At 42.7% G+C, this 12215-nt stretch overlaps 1 long non-coding RNA gene across 1 annotated transcript; it reads left to right on the forward strand.

The window, feature by feature from the left end:
• Nucleotides 1–739: 739 nt before the first annotated feature.
• Nucleotides 740–8880, forward strand: LOC147995650 (uncharacterized). Its single transcript, XR_015684573.1, has 2 exons — nt 740–920; nt 6349–8880. It is a non-coding gene; the product is annotated as an uncharacterized LOC147995650 (long non-coding RNA).
• Nucleotides 8881–12215: the final 3335 nt, after the last annotated feature.

A 12215-nucleotide genomic window follows, 5' to 3' on the forward strand; every position in this document is an offset into this window, starting at 1 on the left:
CCCAGAGTTTTCTCAGAGCAAGTTATGTTAAAATGTATGTCTTGTGTAGTAACACTACTAAGCTTAGTACATTTCTTTAAAACAGTTGCCACCTTTCATGGTGATGCACATCTTTACTATTAACTATTCTGAAGACTGAGGCAGTCGGATCTCTATGAGATCAAGGGCAGTGCAATCTCCATAGTAAGCTACAGGGCACCAGTGAGACCCTGCCTTTAAAAAGATAATAAATGTTGCAACTATATATTTGTACCTATATGTCTATGTATTACCTGTTTTACAGTATAAGGACATGGTAGGGTGTTTTCACTTGTACTGTACAGGGTTTTATCATACATCTATGAATCTGTGGTAATTAATACCACTTGATTGTGAAAACCTGTAATTACTTTTGTGCTTAAATACTTTTATTTATATACAATTGAGAGTGTGTGTGTGTGTGTGTGTGTGTGTGTGTGTGTGTGTGTGTGTGTGTACTGGTACCACCACTTGTCATTTAGGGTACAGTGTGTTTTACCTATTGTAGGGAGCGGCTAATGATGATGCCGACATCCGGTGGTCGTTTGTGGTAAACACCCACAGCGCATGTGTTGGCATACCCCCAGCATCTACAAGGCCAGGGTGATATTCATGCTAATAAGGTATTTCATACTCCACCAATCCCCAGAGGACAAGTTCACAGTCACAGCCTGTCTTGTATTTAAGGCAAGTGCCTTTGTTCCTCGGGGTCCCTGTATTAACAATTAGGTGTTCCTGCAATAAAGGCTGTTGAGAAGAATCCATCGGTGTTGCGTCTTCCTTACTGGTCAGGGTGGGCGCTACAGCTGGTGGCCCGTACGGGGAACCCGAGAAAATTTTCTTTTCTCATGTGGATTTCAGAAATCCTCAGCCTCAGGACGGTGACATCAGTAAGCTCCCAGGTAAGGGACCAGACAGTTCTCTGGAGGTAAGCAGAGACTATAATAGTCCTGGACACAGGACTGTAAGGCTCCTTCCCGGGTAAAGAGACTATAAAGTTCTCTGGAGTAAGCAGAGATGATGAAAGCCTTGGTATAGAGGCTACAAAGTAAGGTTCTCTGGAGTAAGCAGAGACGATGAGAGCCTTGGTTTAGAGGTTAAAAAGTCTGTGGTCTAGGATTTGTAATTTTGTTTCTTCTTTGTGTGTTGGATTTGTTTTTCTTTTGAATTGCTACTGTCCGGGACAGGAGTGCATTTGCTGGGAAGAGCCCACTAATGATGAGCTACAAGATTCATGTGTAAATAAACACGCCAGCTCTCCCTGCTCGTAAATCGATCATAAAAGCTCGTAAAGCATGGGAAACTCACACTCCACCCCGCTCCTGTCAGCTCTTCAGGAGCTTCTTGGTCAGCGTAAGCTTAAAATCGAAAAGAAAATCCTGCTGAGTTTTCTTGATGAGTGCAATCGTTGTGCTCCGTGGTTTATAGTGTCAGGGTCTCTTACTTTACGGGCATGGGACAAGTTAGGAAAAGATCTGGATAGGGAAATAACAGAGGGCAAGCTTAAACCAGGGACAAAGCCACTCTGGCGAATGGTCCGTGCCTGCCTAGAAGATAAACGATGTGAGGAAGCTGTTAGAACAGGTCAGAAAATCCTTACAGAGCAACAAGAAAGCATGTCGGAGGGAGAAAAGGTCTCGAAGGGAGAAAAGAAAAGAAAGGGAGATAAAAGAAACAGAGAGAAGGCAGAGATGAAAAAAGGGGATAATCAGGACCAAGAAACAAATAAGATATATCCCTCTTTAAAGGCATTGACTTTGGGAATGTCTAGTGACTCAGAGCTTAGTGATAATGACTTGGCAGACCTTGAGGAAGAAGCTGCTCGGTATGAGAAAGAGAGATATTATCGGGACTGGCCACATGCCAACGCTATGTGGCAGCAAGCCAAAGAAGTAGATAAGGAAGCAGTTATACCAACAGCACCCCCTGCACCTCCGTATAACTCTCAACATAAGCGCATGGTAAAGCCTGCAGGAGGTACTTCTTTTTGCCCGGAGGTATGGAAAGAGATAGGATTGAGTTTTCCAGTTTTTCTGGATGCAAACGGGCAGCGATATCATGAACCTGTTGACTCTAAGACAATAAAGCAATTAGCAAAGTCAGTCAAAACTTATGGAGTCAACACAGCTTTTGTTATCGCTCAGATTGAGGCTCTTGGCAGATACTGTCTCACCCCTGGAGATTGGGGGAGTTTAGCTAGAGCTTGTCTCTCTCCAGGTCAATACCTGGATTGGAAATCTTACCTGTATGAATATGCTAACATTCAAGCTGCCATTAATCTGGCTTCAGGAGCGGATCCTCAGAGACACTGGGACGCTGACATGCTATTGGGAATAGGCAGATTTGCTCTGGACCAGATTGGTTATCCAGATCAGGTCTATAGTCAGATTAATGAAATAGCCATTAAAGCCTGGAAAGCATTGCCCAATAGAGGTGCAGTCTCCGGGAACCTTACCAAGGTTCTGCAAGGATCCACAGAGCCTTTCTCAGACTTTGTAGCCCGCATGGTAGAGTCCGCTATCAAGGTCTTTGGAGACCCTGATACAGCTATGCCTCTTATTAAACAGCTAGTGTATGAACAATGTACGAAAGAATGTAGGACTGCTATAACACCATGTAAACATAAAGGTTTAGAGATTTGGATGAAAGTCTGCAGGGAAATAGGAGGGCCATTGACTAATGTTGGCCTAGCGGCAGCAATGATACAATTAAGAAAAAAGGTTACTGCAGAGACCTGCTTCAAATGTGGCCGTAAAGGGCACTATAGAAGACAGTGCCCTGAAAGAAGTGGGGAACGGGGTAGTAACAGACCTCCACAACCTAGATTGTGCCCCCGCTGTAGGAAGGGAAACCACTGGGCAAGTGAATGTCGATCTGTGAAAGACTTGGATGGTCGCCCTCTAGCGACAGGATATGGTGGTACACAGCCAAAAAACGGACAACGGGGCCCACGTCCCCAGGGCCCTCAAATATATGGGGCTCTACAGAAAGACAGGCAAGGACAGGAAAAACAGAGGCCTTGGCCTTCTCTTCACCACCCGAAGGACCAAGGAGAGCCACTAAAGGCTCCACAGAACTGGACCTCCACTCCACCACCAGACTCGTACTGACCCCCCAAATGGGATACAGATTTTAGAGGACCCCTCCCTAAAGACACAGTTGGGCTGTTGTTGGGACGCTCCTCTTCTGCCCTGAAAGGTTTGCAAATTGTACTTGGAGTAGTTGACCCTGATTATTTAGGCACAGTAAAAGTCCTGGCAGCCTCTCCCCAGGGAATTACTGCTATTTCCCCTGGAGACAGAATTGCCCAGCTGCTGCTTCTGCCTAGCTTACATAGGCGCTTTCCTGCAGAAAATAGGATTAGAGGAGACAGGGGCTTGGGATCTACAGGTTCCCGATTTGCCTTTATCTCGTTAGAACTAGGTGATCGTCCAATGTTAACATTGATTGTGGAGGGACGGTCATTCCTTGGTTTGTTAGACACTGGAGCAGATCGTAGTATCATCTCTGTTCATGACTGGTCGCCTAGGTGGCCCACGCAAACATCATCACAGGCCCTACGTGGTCTGGGGTACGAAATGGCTCCTTTAATAAGCTCCAAGGATTGACATGGAAGGATGAAGAAGGTAGATCTGGAAAGATTACTCCCTGTATTATAGACATTCCTGTGACTCTGTGGGGCAGAGATGTGTTGATAAATCTAGACATGAGACTGACTAATGAGTACTCCCCACAGGCCAAGGATATGATGATAAAAATGGGCTACGTGCCCAGAAAAGGTCTAGGAAAATATTTACAAGGACAAGTTGACCCAGTGCTGCTGAATTCTAAAAGAGACAGGACGGGTCTGGGTTTTTCCTAGGGGCCATTGAGGGAGGCATACCCATTACATGGAAAACAAAGGAACATGTGTGGATTCCTCAATGGCCTTTATCCTCTGAAAAATTAACTGCTGCTGCTGAATTAGTGTCTGAACAGCTGCAATTGGGACATATACAGCCATCCACATCACCCTGGAACACACCTATATTTGTTATTAAGAAAAAAATCAGGAAAATGGCGATTATTACATGATTTAAGAGCTATCAATTCTCAGATGCAAATAATGGGTCCCATACAAAGAGGTTTACCATTGCTCTCTAGTATTCCTGCTGGTTGGCCTATTATTATTATTGATATTAAAGATTGCTTTTTTCCATCCCCCTTGCCCCACAAGATAGCGTGCGATTTGCATTTACTTTGCCCTCTATGAATAATGAAGAGACTGATAAGCGCTATCAGTGGGTGGTCTTGCCTCAAGGTATGGCTAATAGCCCTACTATGTGTCAGCTTTATGTAGGACAAGCCCTACGGCCTGTACATAACCAATTCCAAAATTAAGAATAATACATTTTATGGATGATATATTGCTTTCCGCAAAAGATTGTGACACCTTAAAGGCGGCCTATGTGCAAGTGGTTAAAGTGCTTGAAAATAATCAATTGTTCATAGCATCTGAAAAGGTTCAGATGGGACAAATGGGGGAATATTTAGGAACAAAAATTACTTCTAATAGTATTTCCCCTCAGAAAATTGAATTACGAAAAGATCATTTAAAAACATTAAATGATTTTCAGAAATTACTAGGAAGCATAAATTGGATTCGACCCTATATTAAAATGCCCAATGTAGAGTTACAACCTGAAATCCTGAAAGGGGATTCTCAACTTACTTCACCCTGTGCTTTAACCAAGGAAGCACAATTATCTTTAAGGAAAGTAGAGGAAAGACTGGAAAAGGCAATGCTAAGAAGGTACAAGGAAAAGGAGGATCTCTTTTTGTGTATACTGAGAACCTTTCGTCAGCCTACAGGAGTGCTATGGCAACAAGGACCACTTCTGTGGATTTATCCTCATATTTCTCCAAATAAGACCCTTGAATATTATCCTTCTGCTGTTGCACAGCTTGCTATGTTAGGTGTTAAATCTTGTATTCAGCACTTTGGTATTTTACCCAAGAAAATTATTATACCATATACTGCAACTCAGATGGAAACATTGTGTGCCTTGATAGATGATTGGGCCATATTACGCTGTAGTTTTGATGGAGAGTTTGACAATCATTATCCTAAGGATCCTTTGCTACAATTTTTTACTGAACATCCAGTGATTTTTTCCTAAGGTCACTGCCTCAGAGCCTTTGTCTGGAGCGTTAGATATTTATACAGATGGCTCCAAAACAGGTGTAGGTCCCTATATGATTGATTCTCAAGAACCAGTATTAATTCAATACAGCCCAGGCACCCCCCAAGTTACAGAATGTAAAATAGTATTGGAAGTTTTTAAAAGATTTCATGATTCTTTTAATTTAATTTCTGATTCTGCTTATGTAGTTAATGCTGTACGCTCACTTGAAATTGCAGGGCCAATTAGGTCAACTAGTACTGTATGTCAAATTCTTTTAGAATTACAAAAATTGATTTGGGCCAGAAAGAATAAATTTTTCATACAACATATTCGAGCTCATACTAATTTGCCTGGTCCCATGGCCAGTAATAACACCCTGGTGGATGCTAGTACTCGCAGAGAGTTTATTTTTCATGCAGCTCCAGTTGATCTCGCTAGAGAATTTCATCAAAAGTTTCATGTTCCTGCCTTCACTCTTCAGCAAAAATTTAAAATCTCTAGAGCTGCAGCTCGTGATATAGTATTACGTTGCCAGAATTGTGTTCAGTTTCACCACCCTCCTCAGGTGGGAATTAACCCTCGTGGTCTGATTCCACCAAAACTTTGGCAGATGGATGTCTCACACATATCTCAATTTGGAAATTTAAAATATGCTCATGTTTCTGTTGATACCTGTTCCGGTATTATACATGCCACTCTGATGACTGGTGAAAAGGCTCATAATGCCATTAGTCATTGCTTAGAGGCGTGGGCAGCCTGGGGAAAGCCTGATAGTCTCAAGACAGACAATGGGCCTGCCTACACTGCAAAGTCCTTTCAGGCATTTTGCCAGACAATGCAGGTCAGTCATACTACTGGATTACCATACAATCCCCAGGGTCAAGGAATTGTGGAAAGAGCACATCATACCTTAAAAGAGCTTCTACAAAAACAAAAAGAGGGAATTGCCAGCGGGTGAACGCCAAAAGAACAACTTTCTTTAGCTTTGTTTACTCTAAATTTCTTAATTTTGGATGTGCATGGCCGCTCTGCTGCGGATCGCAATGCTACTACTAAACCTATGACTAATACAGAAGTGAAGTGGAAGGATGTCTTAACTGATGAATGGCGTGGCCCAGATCCCGTGATTTCGAGATCTAGGGGAGCTATTTGTGTTTTTCCGCAGGATCAAGAAAATCCAATTTGGGTACCTGAACATTTGACTCGCAAACTGCCTCCTGCTCTTCGTGAAGATGAGACTACGAACTCTACTATTACTACTGGGAATGGTAATCCAGGTTAATTCACTCACGCTGTGGGCTATTGCCAGATCCTGGCCAGTACCCATGCCAGTTCATAGCAATTCTACTGTTTTGCCAACCTTCTTCTCCACCTCCTGTTTGTGTGGTGTTCCTTGTATAGTGCCGGATGGAGAATCGCCCCAATGGTATGCCGCCACTAATCTTTATTACATACATTATGTTTTACTCTTAAAAATTCCTCCCAGCCTTGTATATGGCTGCGAAGGACCACATTGGCTAATTGGTTAGATCCTATGAGCAATAGTGATATGGGCACTGGGACCATCCTGGCTGCTTTGAGTCAAATTACCCAAGGAGCCTCTTCAGGCAGTGGAGACACGTCAGTCAATAATTCTGCTGATTTGAACATTACAACTTTGATTATGATGCATAATTGTAGTTTTCCATCACGTCCAGGGCAACGCAATCACACACTGGATAACTCTACCTGTCATAGAGTCTTACCTGCTTACCCCCCATATCAAGAGTTTCCACCCCATGTCAGAGTCCATTCCATAGAGAAAAACAATTCCTACCGGGATTTGAGTTTTCCCCTCCTCTTGACTAGGTACAGTATGATTGGGGGAAAAATAAGACTGGCAAGCAAAATTTTTGGCCTTGGTGTCAATGGGTATTATCAAATGAACAGGGAGCATACACATCTCTAATTCCTTTTACCCAATTATTAGGTGAAGACTTTACATTGTATATATTTCAGCCACTAGAACGAATAACAAAACCAGTTTAGTAAATGTAAAGATTAATGGCCTTTTGGCAAATGATACTGCCATTGGAGCTTCAGTGTGTGTTAGACCACCTTTCTTCTTTCTGATAAGCACTAATGTAAGCGATAATGCTTTAAACTGTAATAGCTCTGATGTAGTCTGTTATTTAGCTGAATGCTGGGATGGCAGCAATGATACCGCAGTGATGGTCAAGATTCCTTCTTTTGGGCCAGTCCCAGTAGAGGCCAACCCAGATAGCTTTCCCATACCTCATTTACTAAGAACCAAAGGGGACTTTGGTATTACGGCAGCTATAATCTCAGCCACTGTACTATCAGCTGCTGCAGCAACAACAGCCGAGATTGCTATGACTAATCAAGTACAGATGGCTGAGACTATCAATCAGATTGTGGAAAAAACCGCAGTGGCACTAGAGATACAAGAAGAATTTAATACCCACTTGGCATCTGGTCTTCAATTAGCTAATCAATGGATAGATTTGATCCATGAACAAATTGAAGCATTATATCATATGACACAGATGTCCTGTGTTTCCTCCCTTAGAGGTTTATGTATTACTCCTTTGCAAGCTAACTTCTCTCAGTATTCTCAACAGAGCAAAGAAATCTCGAATTATCTAAAAGGAAACTGGTCCATGAAAGTGGAGCAATTATCGAGACAATTGCTGATGCAGATTGCTGTCCTTAACAACACTAGATTGGAACCTATCACGTTTGGAGATTTCACCTCATGGATTACTAATGCTTTCTCCTTTTTTAAAGAATGGGCTGGCATGTTTGCCTGGGGGGGCCATTGTCCTCTTGGGATGCGGAGTATGTCTATGGCTCTTTTGCCGTTTACAACGAGAGCATGCCAGACACAAAGTGATTGTTTACCAAGCTATGGTTGCCATTGAAAGTGGTACATCTCCCAACATATGGCTGGCCTCTTTGAAAAATTAAGAGTTCGCCCTAGATCGTATTTTGTCACTGTCATGTGAAGCCATTGTATCCAGAGACGGGCAACTTTCCTCAAGCTTGGACCAACCTAAGACACGGAGCCCGGTGGCGATAGGGTTATCCAACGACGGGAAAGGCCGAGCTGCCGAGAGGAATGACCTAAGACAGGAGCAATGACAATATTGACGTGACACCCTGATCTAGACCAGTCATAGACAGAGGTGGCTACACCCCGTTTGAACATACGGGCTGGTCAAATGCTCCTCTGCCCAGTTTCTCCCCTAAGTAAACACACACGTATAGCCCAGAACGGTGTGTTACAGCATAAGTTCATTTATTGCCATTAGGGTGCAGTCCTAACTGCAAGAGTGGCTCGCCATGGCCGAGCTGGGCACTCTGTGAGGCATGTCTGATCTCTCTCAGACCACTACCTCCACCTAATGGGTTCATTTTTAGAAAACAAAAAAGAGGGAGATGTAGGGAGCGGCTAAAGATGGCGCCGACATCCGGTGGTTGTTTGTGGTAAACACCCACAGCGCATGTGTTGGCATACCCCCAGCATCTACAAGGCCAGGGTGATATTCATGCTAATAAGGTATTTCATACTCTACCAATCCCCAGAGGACAAGTTCACAGTCACAGCCTGTCTTGTATTTAAGGCAAGTGCCTTTGTTCCTCGGGGTCCCTGTATTAACAATTAGGTGTTCCTGCAATAAAGGCTGTTGAGAAGAATCTGACGGTGTTGCATCTTCCTTGCTGGTCAGGGTGGGCGCTACAACCTATAATTGGGGAAATGGTTCTGCTTCTTGCAATTAGTATTGAGCACCCATAGGCTGCATGACTTTATACTAGATATGTGGAGTGCAGGAGAAACAGATGACTCCTGCTGACAGCTTTAACTACTTTTTCTATTACCCCACCTCTAGTTTGCTCTTTTGACCGCTAGTCTACAAGAGACAGATGGCATTTAGACGGAGAGGAGGAAAAAGAAAGGAGAAAAATCAAGACCTATAAATGCAGTATATTCTGTTGTAGAATATACTTCCAGAGTCCTTGTAGAATCTGGAAGAAACTAAGAAATTCAGTGTTTATAGAAAACTTACATTGTTTTGCTCTCGATCTGCCCCCATTCCCTACACGAGTGAGTTAGTGTGTGTGTGTGTGTGAGGTTTGAGCCCAGGGCCTTATACATACTAGGCAAGTGCTCTACCACTTAGCTATATCCCTAGCCCCAGATTCTGGGGAAAAGATAGAACCAAGATGGACTTTAAACTCTTTTTAAAGATAAATGAAGAGTGTACACAGGTTTAAGTGAGCAAAATGGCCCAAGTCTCAGAGCTTCTTGAAAAACTGCTGAAATTGGTTTTTCAATTGATGTGCGCTAAATGACAATGTGAGTGAAGGATATACGTGAGACCCACAGCATATACCACCATATCCTCTCTCAGGAAACAATACAGAAACTGAGAGGGAAGAGGTATTACCATCTGTTCAGATCAAAATCTACTTTTTAATCTTGAACCAACTGGCATTGGCCTCATCTAGATCTGGAAAGGATAAGAAATAAAGTGGCAGAAATCCCAAGGAGTGCTTCCTAAGCCAGCTGGGTACAAAACAGGAAAGGACTTTGCAAGTGTCCATCTACTGAGGCCCTTCCTCAGGAGCTTACTTAAGCACTGACTATGGCAGCAGCTTTTCTCGTGTATGAATCTCTCGGTGTTTATTAAGGGCAGAGCTCTTACTGAAGCACTTGCCACAATCATGGCACCCATAAGGTTTCTCTCCTGTGTGGGTTCTGTGATGTGCACGTAAGCCAGAACTCTTACTGAAACTCTTACCGCAGTCAGGACACACATGGGGTCTCTTTCTTGTGTGTGTCCTCCTATGTGCACTGAAATGGGAACTGTTACTGAAGCTTTTCCCACACTCTTCACACTGATAAGGCTTTTCTCCTGTGTGAGTTCTCCGGTGAATTATAAGGCTTGAGCTCTGATTGAAGCGTTTTCCACATTCACCACACTGATAAGGTTTTTCACCAGTGTGGATTCTCCGATGGGTAATGAAATTGGAACTGTCACGAAAACCTTTCCCACAGTCAAGGCACTTATATGGTTTTTCTCCAGTATGGATTCTTTGGTGTCTGATGAGGCGTACACTCCGACTGAAGCTTATCCCACAGTCAGCACATTTATATGGGTTCTCTACCTCATAGGAGAACTGATACATGAGATGTGAGTTTGAGCCAAAGCTTTTGCTATACCTGAGGTATTTATAAGGTCTGTCTTCCAAGCCTGGTCTCTGGTAAGTTGGGACTTTACCTATACTCTTCTCTGGGAATGCCAGTTGTCTTTTTTTTCTCTCTTAGTCTTTTCCCACTGGCTTTCTGATGAACATTCATTCTTACTTTGATTTACTTTGATTAACATGATAGGGAATTTTCCTTTCAGACCTTGCAAGTAATGTCCTATGCAGCTGCACTTCCTCAGAAATATCCCGTTTTGAATTCTCTTCATTATCAAATCCAGCCTTGAAACCTAAATTTGAAAAGTTATTCATTTCCTTAGTCATATGTTCCACAACAAAGAAAACCTGAGAGAAACAAGTATTACCTTAGTGGATTACAAGTAAATGGTCAGTGAGTTCCAAGTTTTGAATTCATAAGGTATGTTTGTGAGGGGAGCTAGGAGGAGGATGGCTTAGCAGGTAAAGGTACTGGCTGCTCAGTCTGATGACATGAATTCAATTCCTAGAACCCACACAGGGTTATGAGAGAACCAATTCCATGAATTGTCTTCCAAACATGTCCATGGCATATGTGCCCCCTAAATAAAAACCATGGGAGGTGCTAGGGAGAGAGCTCAGAGGTCAAGGATGTACTGCTTTTGCAGAGGACCTGCGTTTAGTTACCAGCACCAATCAGATGGGCTCACAACCACCTGTAACTCTAGCTCCAGTGACTCCCACTCTGGCTTTCTTGGACACCTGTACCCACATGCACATTGCCCACACATGCACAGACATAATTTTTTAAAGTATTTAAAAAATTTTTAAACTGGGTCTGGGTGGCACACACCTTTAATCCTAGCACTTGGGAAAAAGAGACAGACAGAATGATCTCAATGAATGTGAAGCCAGCCTGGTCTACAAAGCAAGTTCCAAGCCAGCCAGGGCTGCATAATGAGAGACCCTGTCTCAAATAATAATAAAATAGAAATGCTCTTGTCGGGGTTGGGGATTTGGCTCAGTGGCAGAGCGCTTGCCTAGGAAGCGCAAGGCCCTGGGTTCGGTCCCCAGCTCCGAAAAAAAGAACCAAAAAAAAAAAAAAAAAAAAAAAGAAATGCTCTTGTCCCCAAATTACTATTATATTAAAATTATTAAAATTATAGTGTTTTTCTTCCCTATGTTGGACCTATCACAAGCCTTTCATCTACATAGTTTATATAGAAACTAGTTAATGTTCAACCCTTACTGAATACCAGTATATGCAGAAAAACTCAGAGCAGCAAGAAATCACAAGTTTTTTAAAGAAGATAATTTCCGGGTTTACAGAAAGACACTTTGCACATTGTTATTCTACTGCCTCTCGGTTTTACCGTGGTCTTGTCCACTGCCAGTGACTAACTGGATTAGAAGGAAATGTTCAGGCACGTTTCCTGGAAATTTTCTATACCCGCAAGTAGTTTTTCATTAAGTCCCCTCCCCCTCACTATATGTTAGAGGAGGAAAAAAAAAGGAAGAAAAACAATACTTTGCATCTGTTGAAGAACAAAGGACCTCAAAAGAGAAGCATCTCTAGAAATTCTTCAAAACCTAAATGTTGAAACATTGTAATTTGGCCCAAACTAGGCAACTTTTTTTCAACATTCTAAAAAGCAAATGCCAGCCTTTCAGCCTAAACTATGAGAATTTACATTCATTTGCGAGTTTCAGGTTAACTTTGGCTCCTGAATTCCTTGGACTGTATCTATGAGCAAAAGAATACTGAGTGTCAGCCTATGTATGTATTTTTTAGAAGCTTAACACTAAGGTGGGCCATAAAAGAGATTTGCTGGATTGACTGAGATCTTA

Source organism: Rattus norvegicus, chromosome 3 (assembly GCF_021556685.1).
Source record: "Rattus norvegicus strain SHRSP/BbbUtx chromosome 3, alternate assembly SHRSP_T2T, whole genome shotgun sequence".
NCBI lineage: Eukaryota > Metazoa > Chordata > Mammalia > Rodentia > Muridae > Rattus > Rattus norvegicus.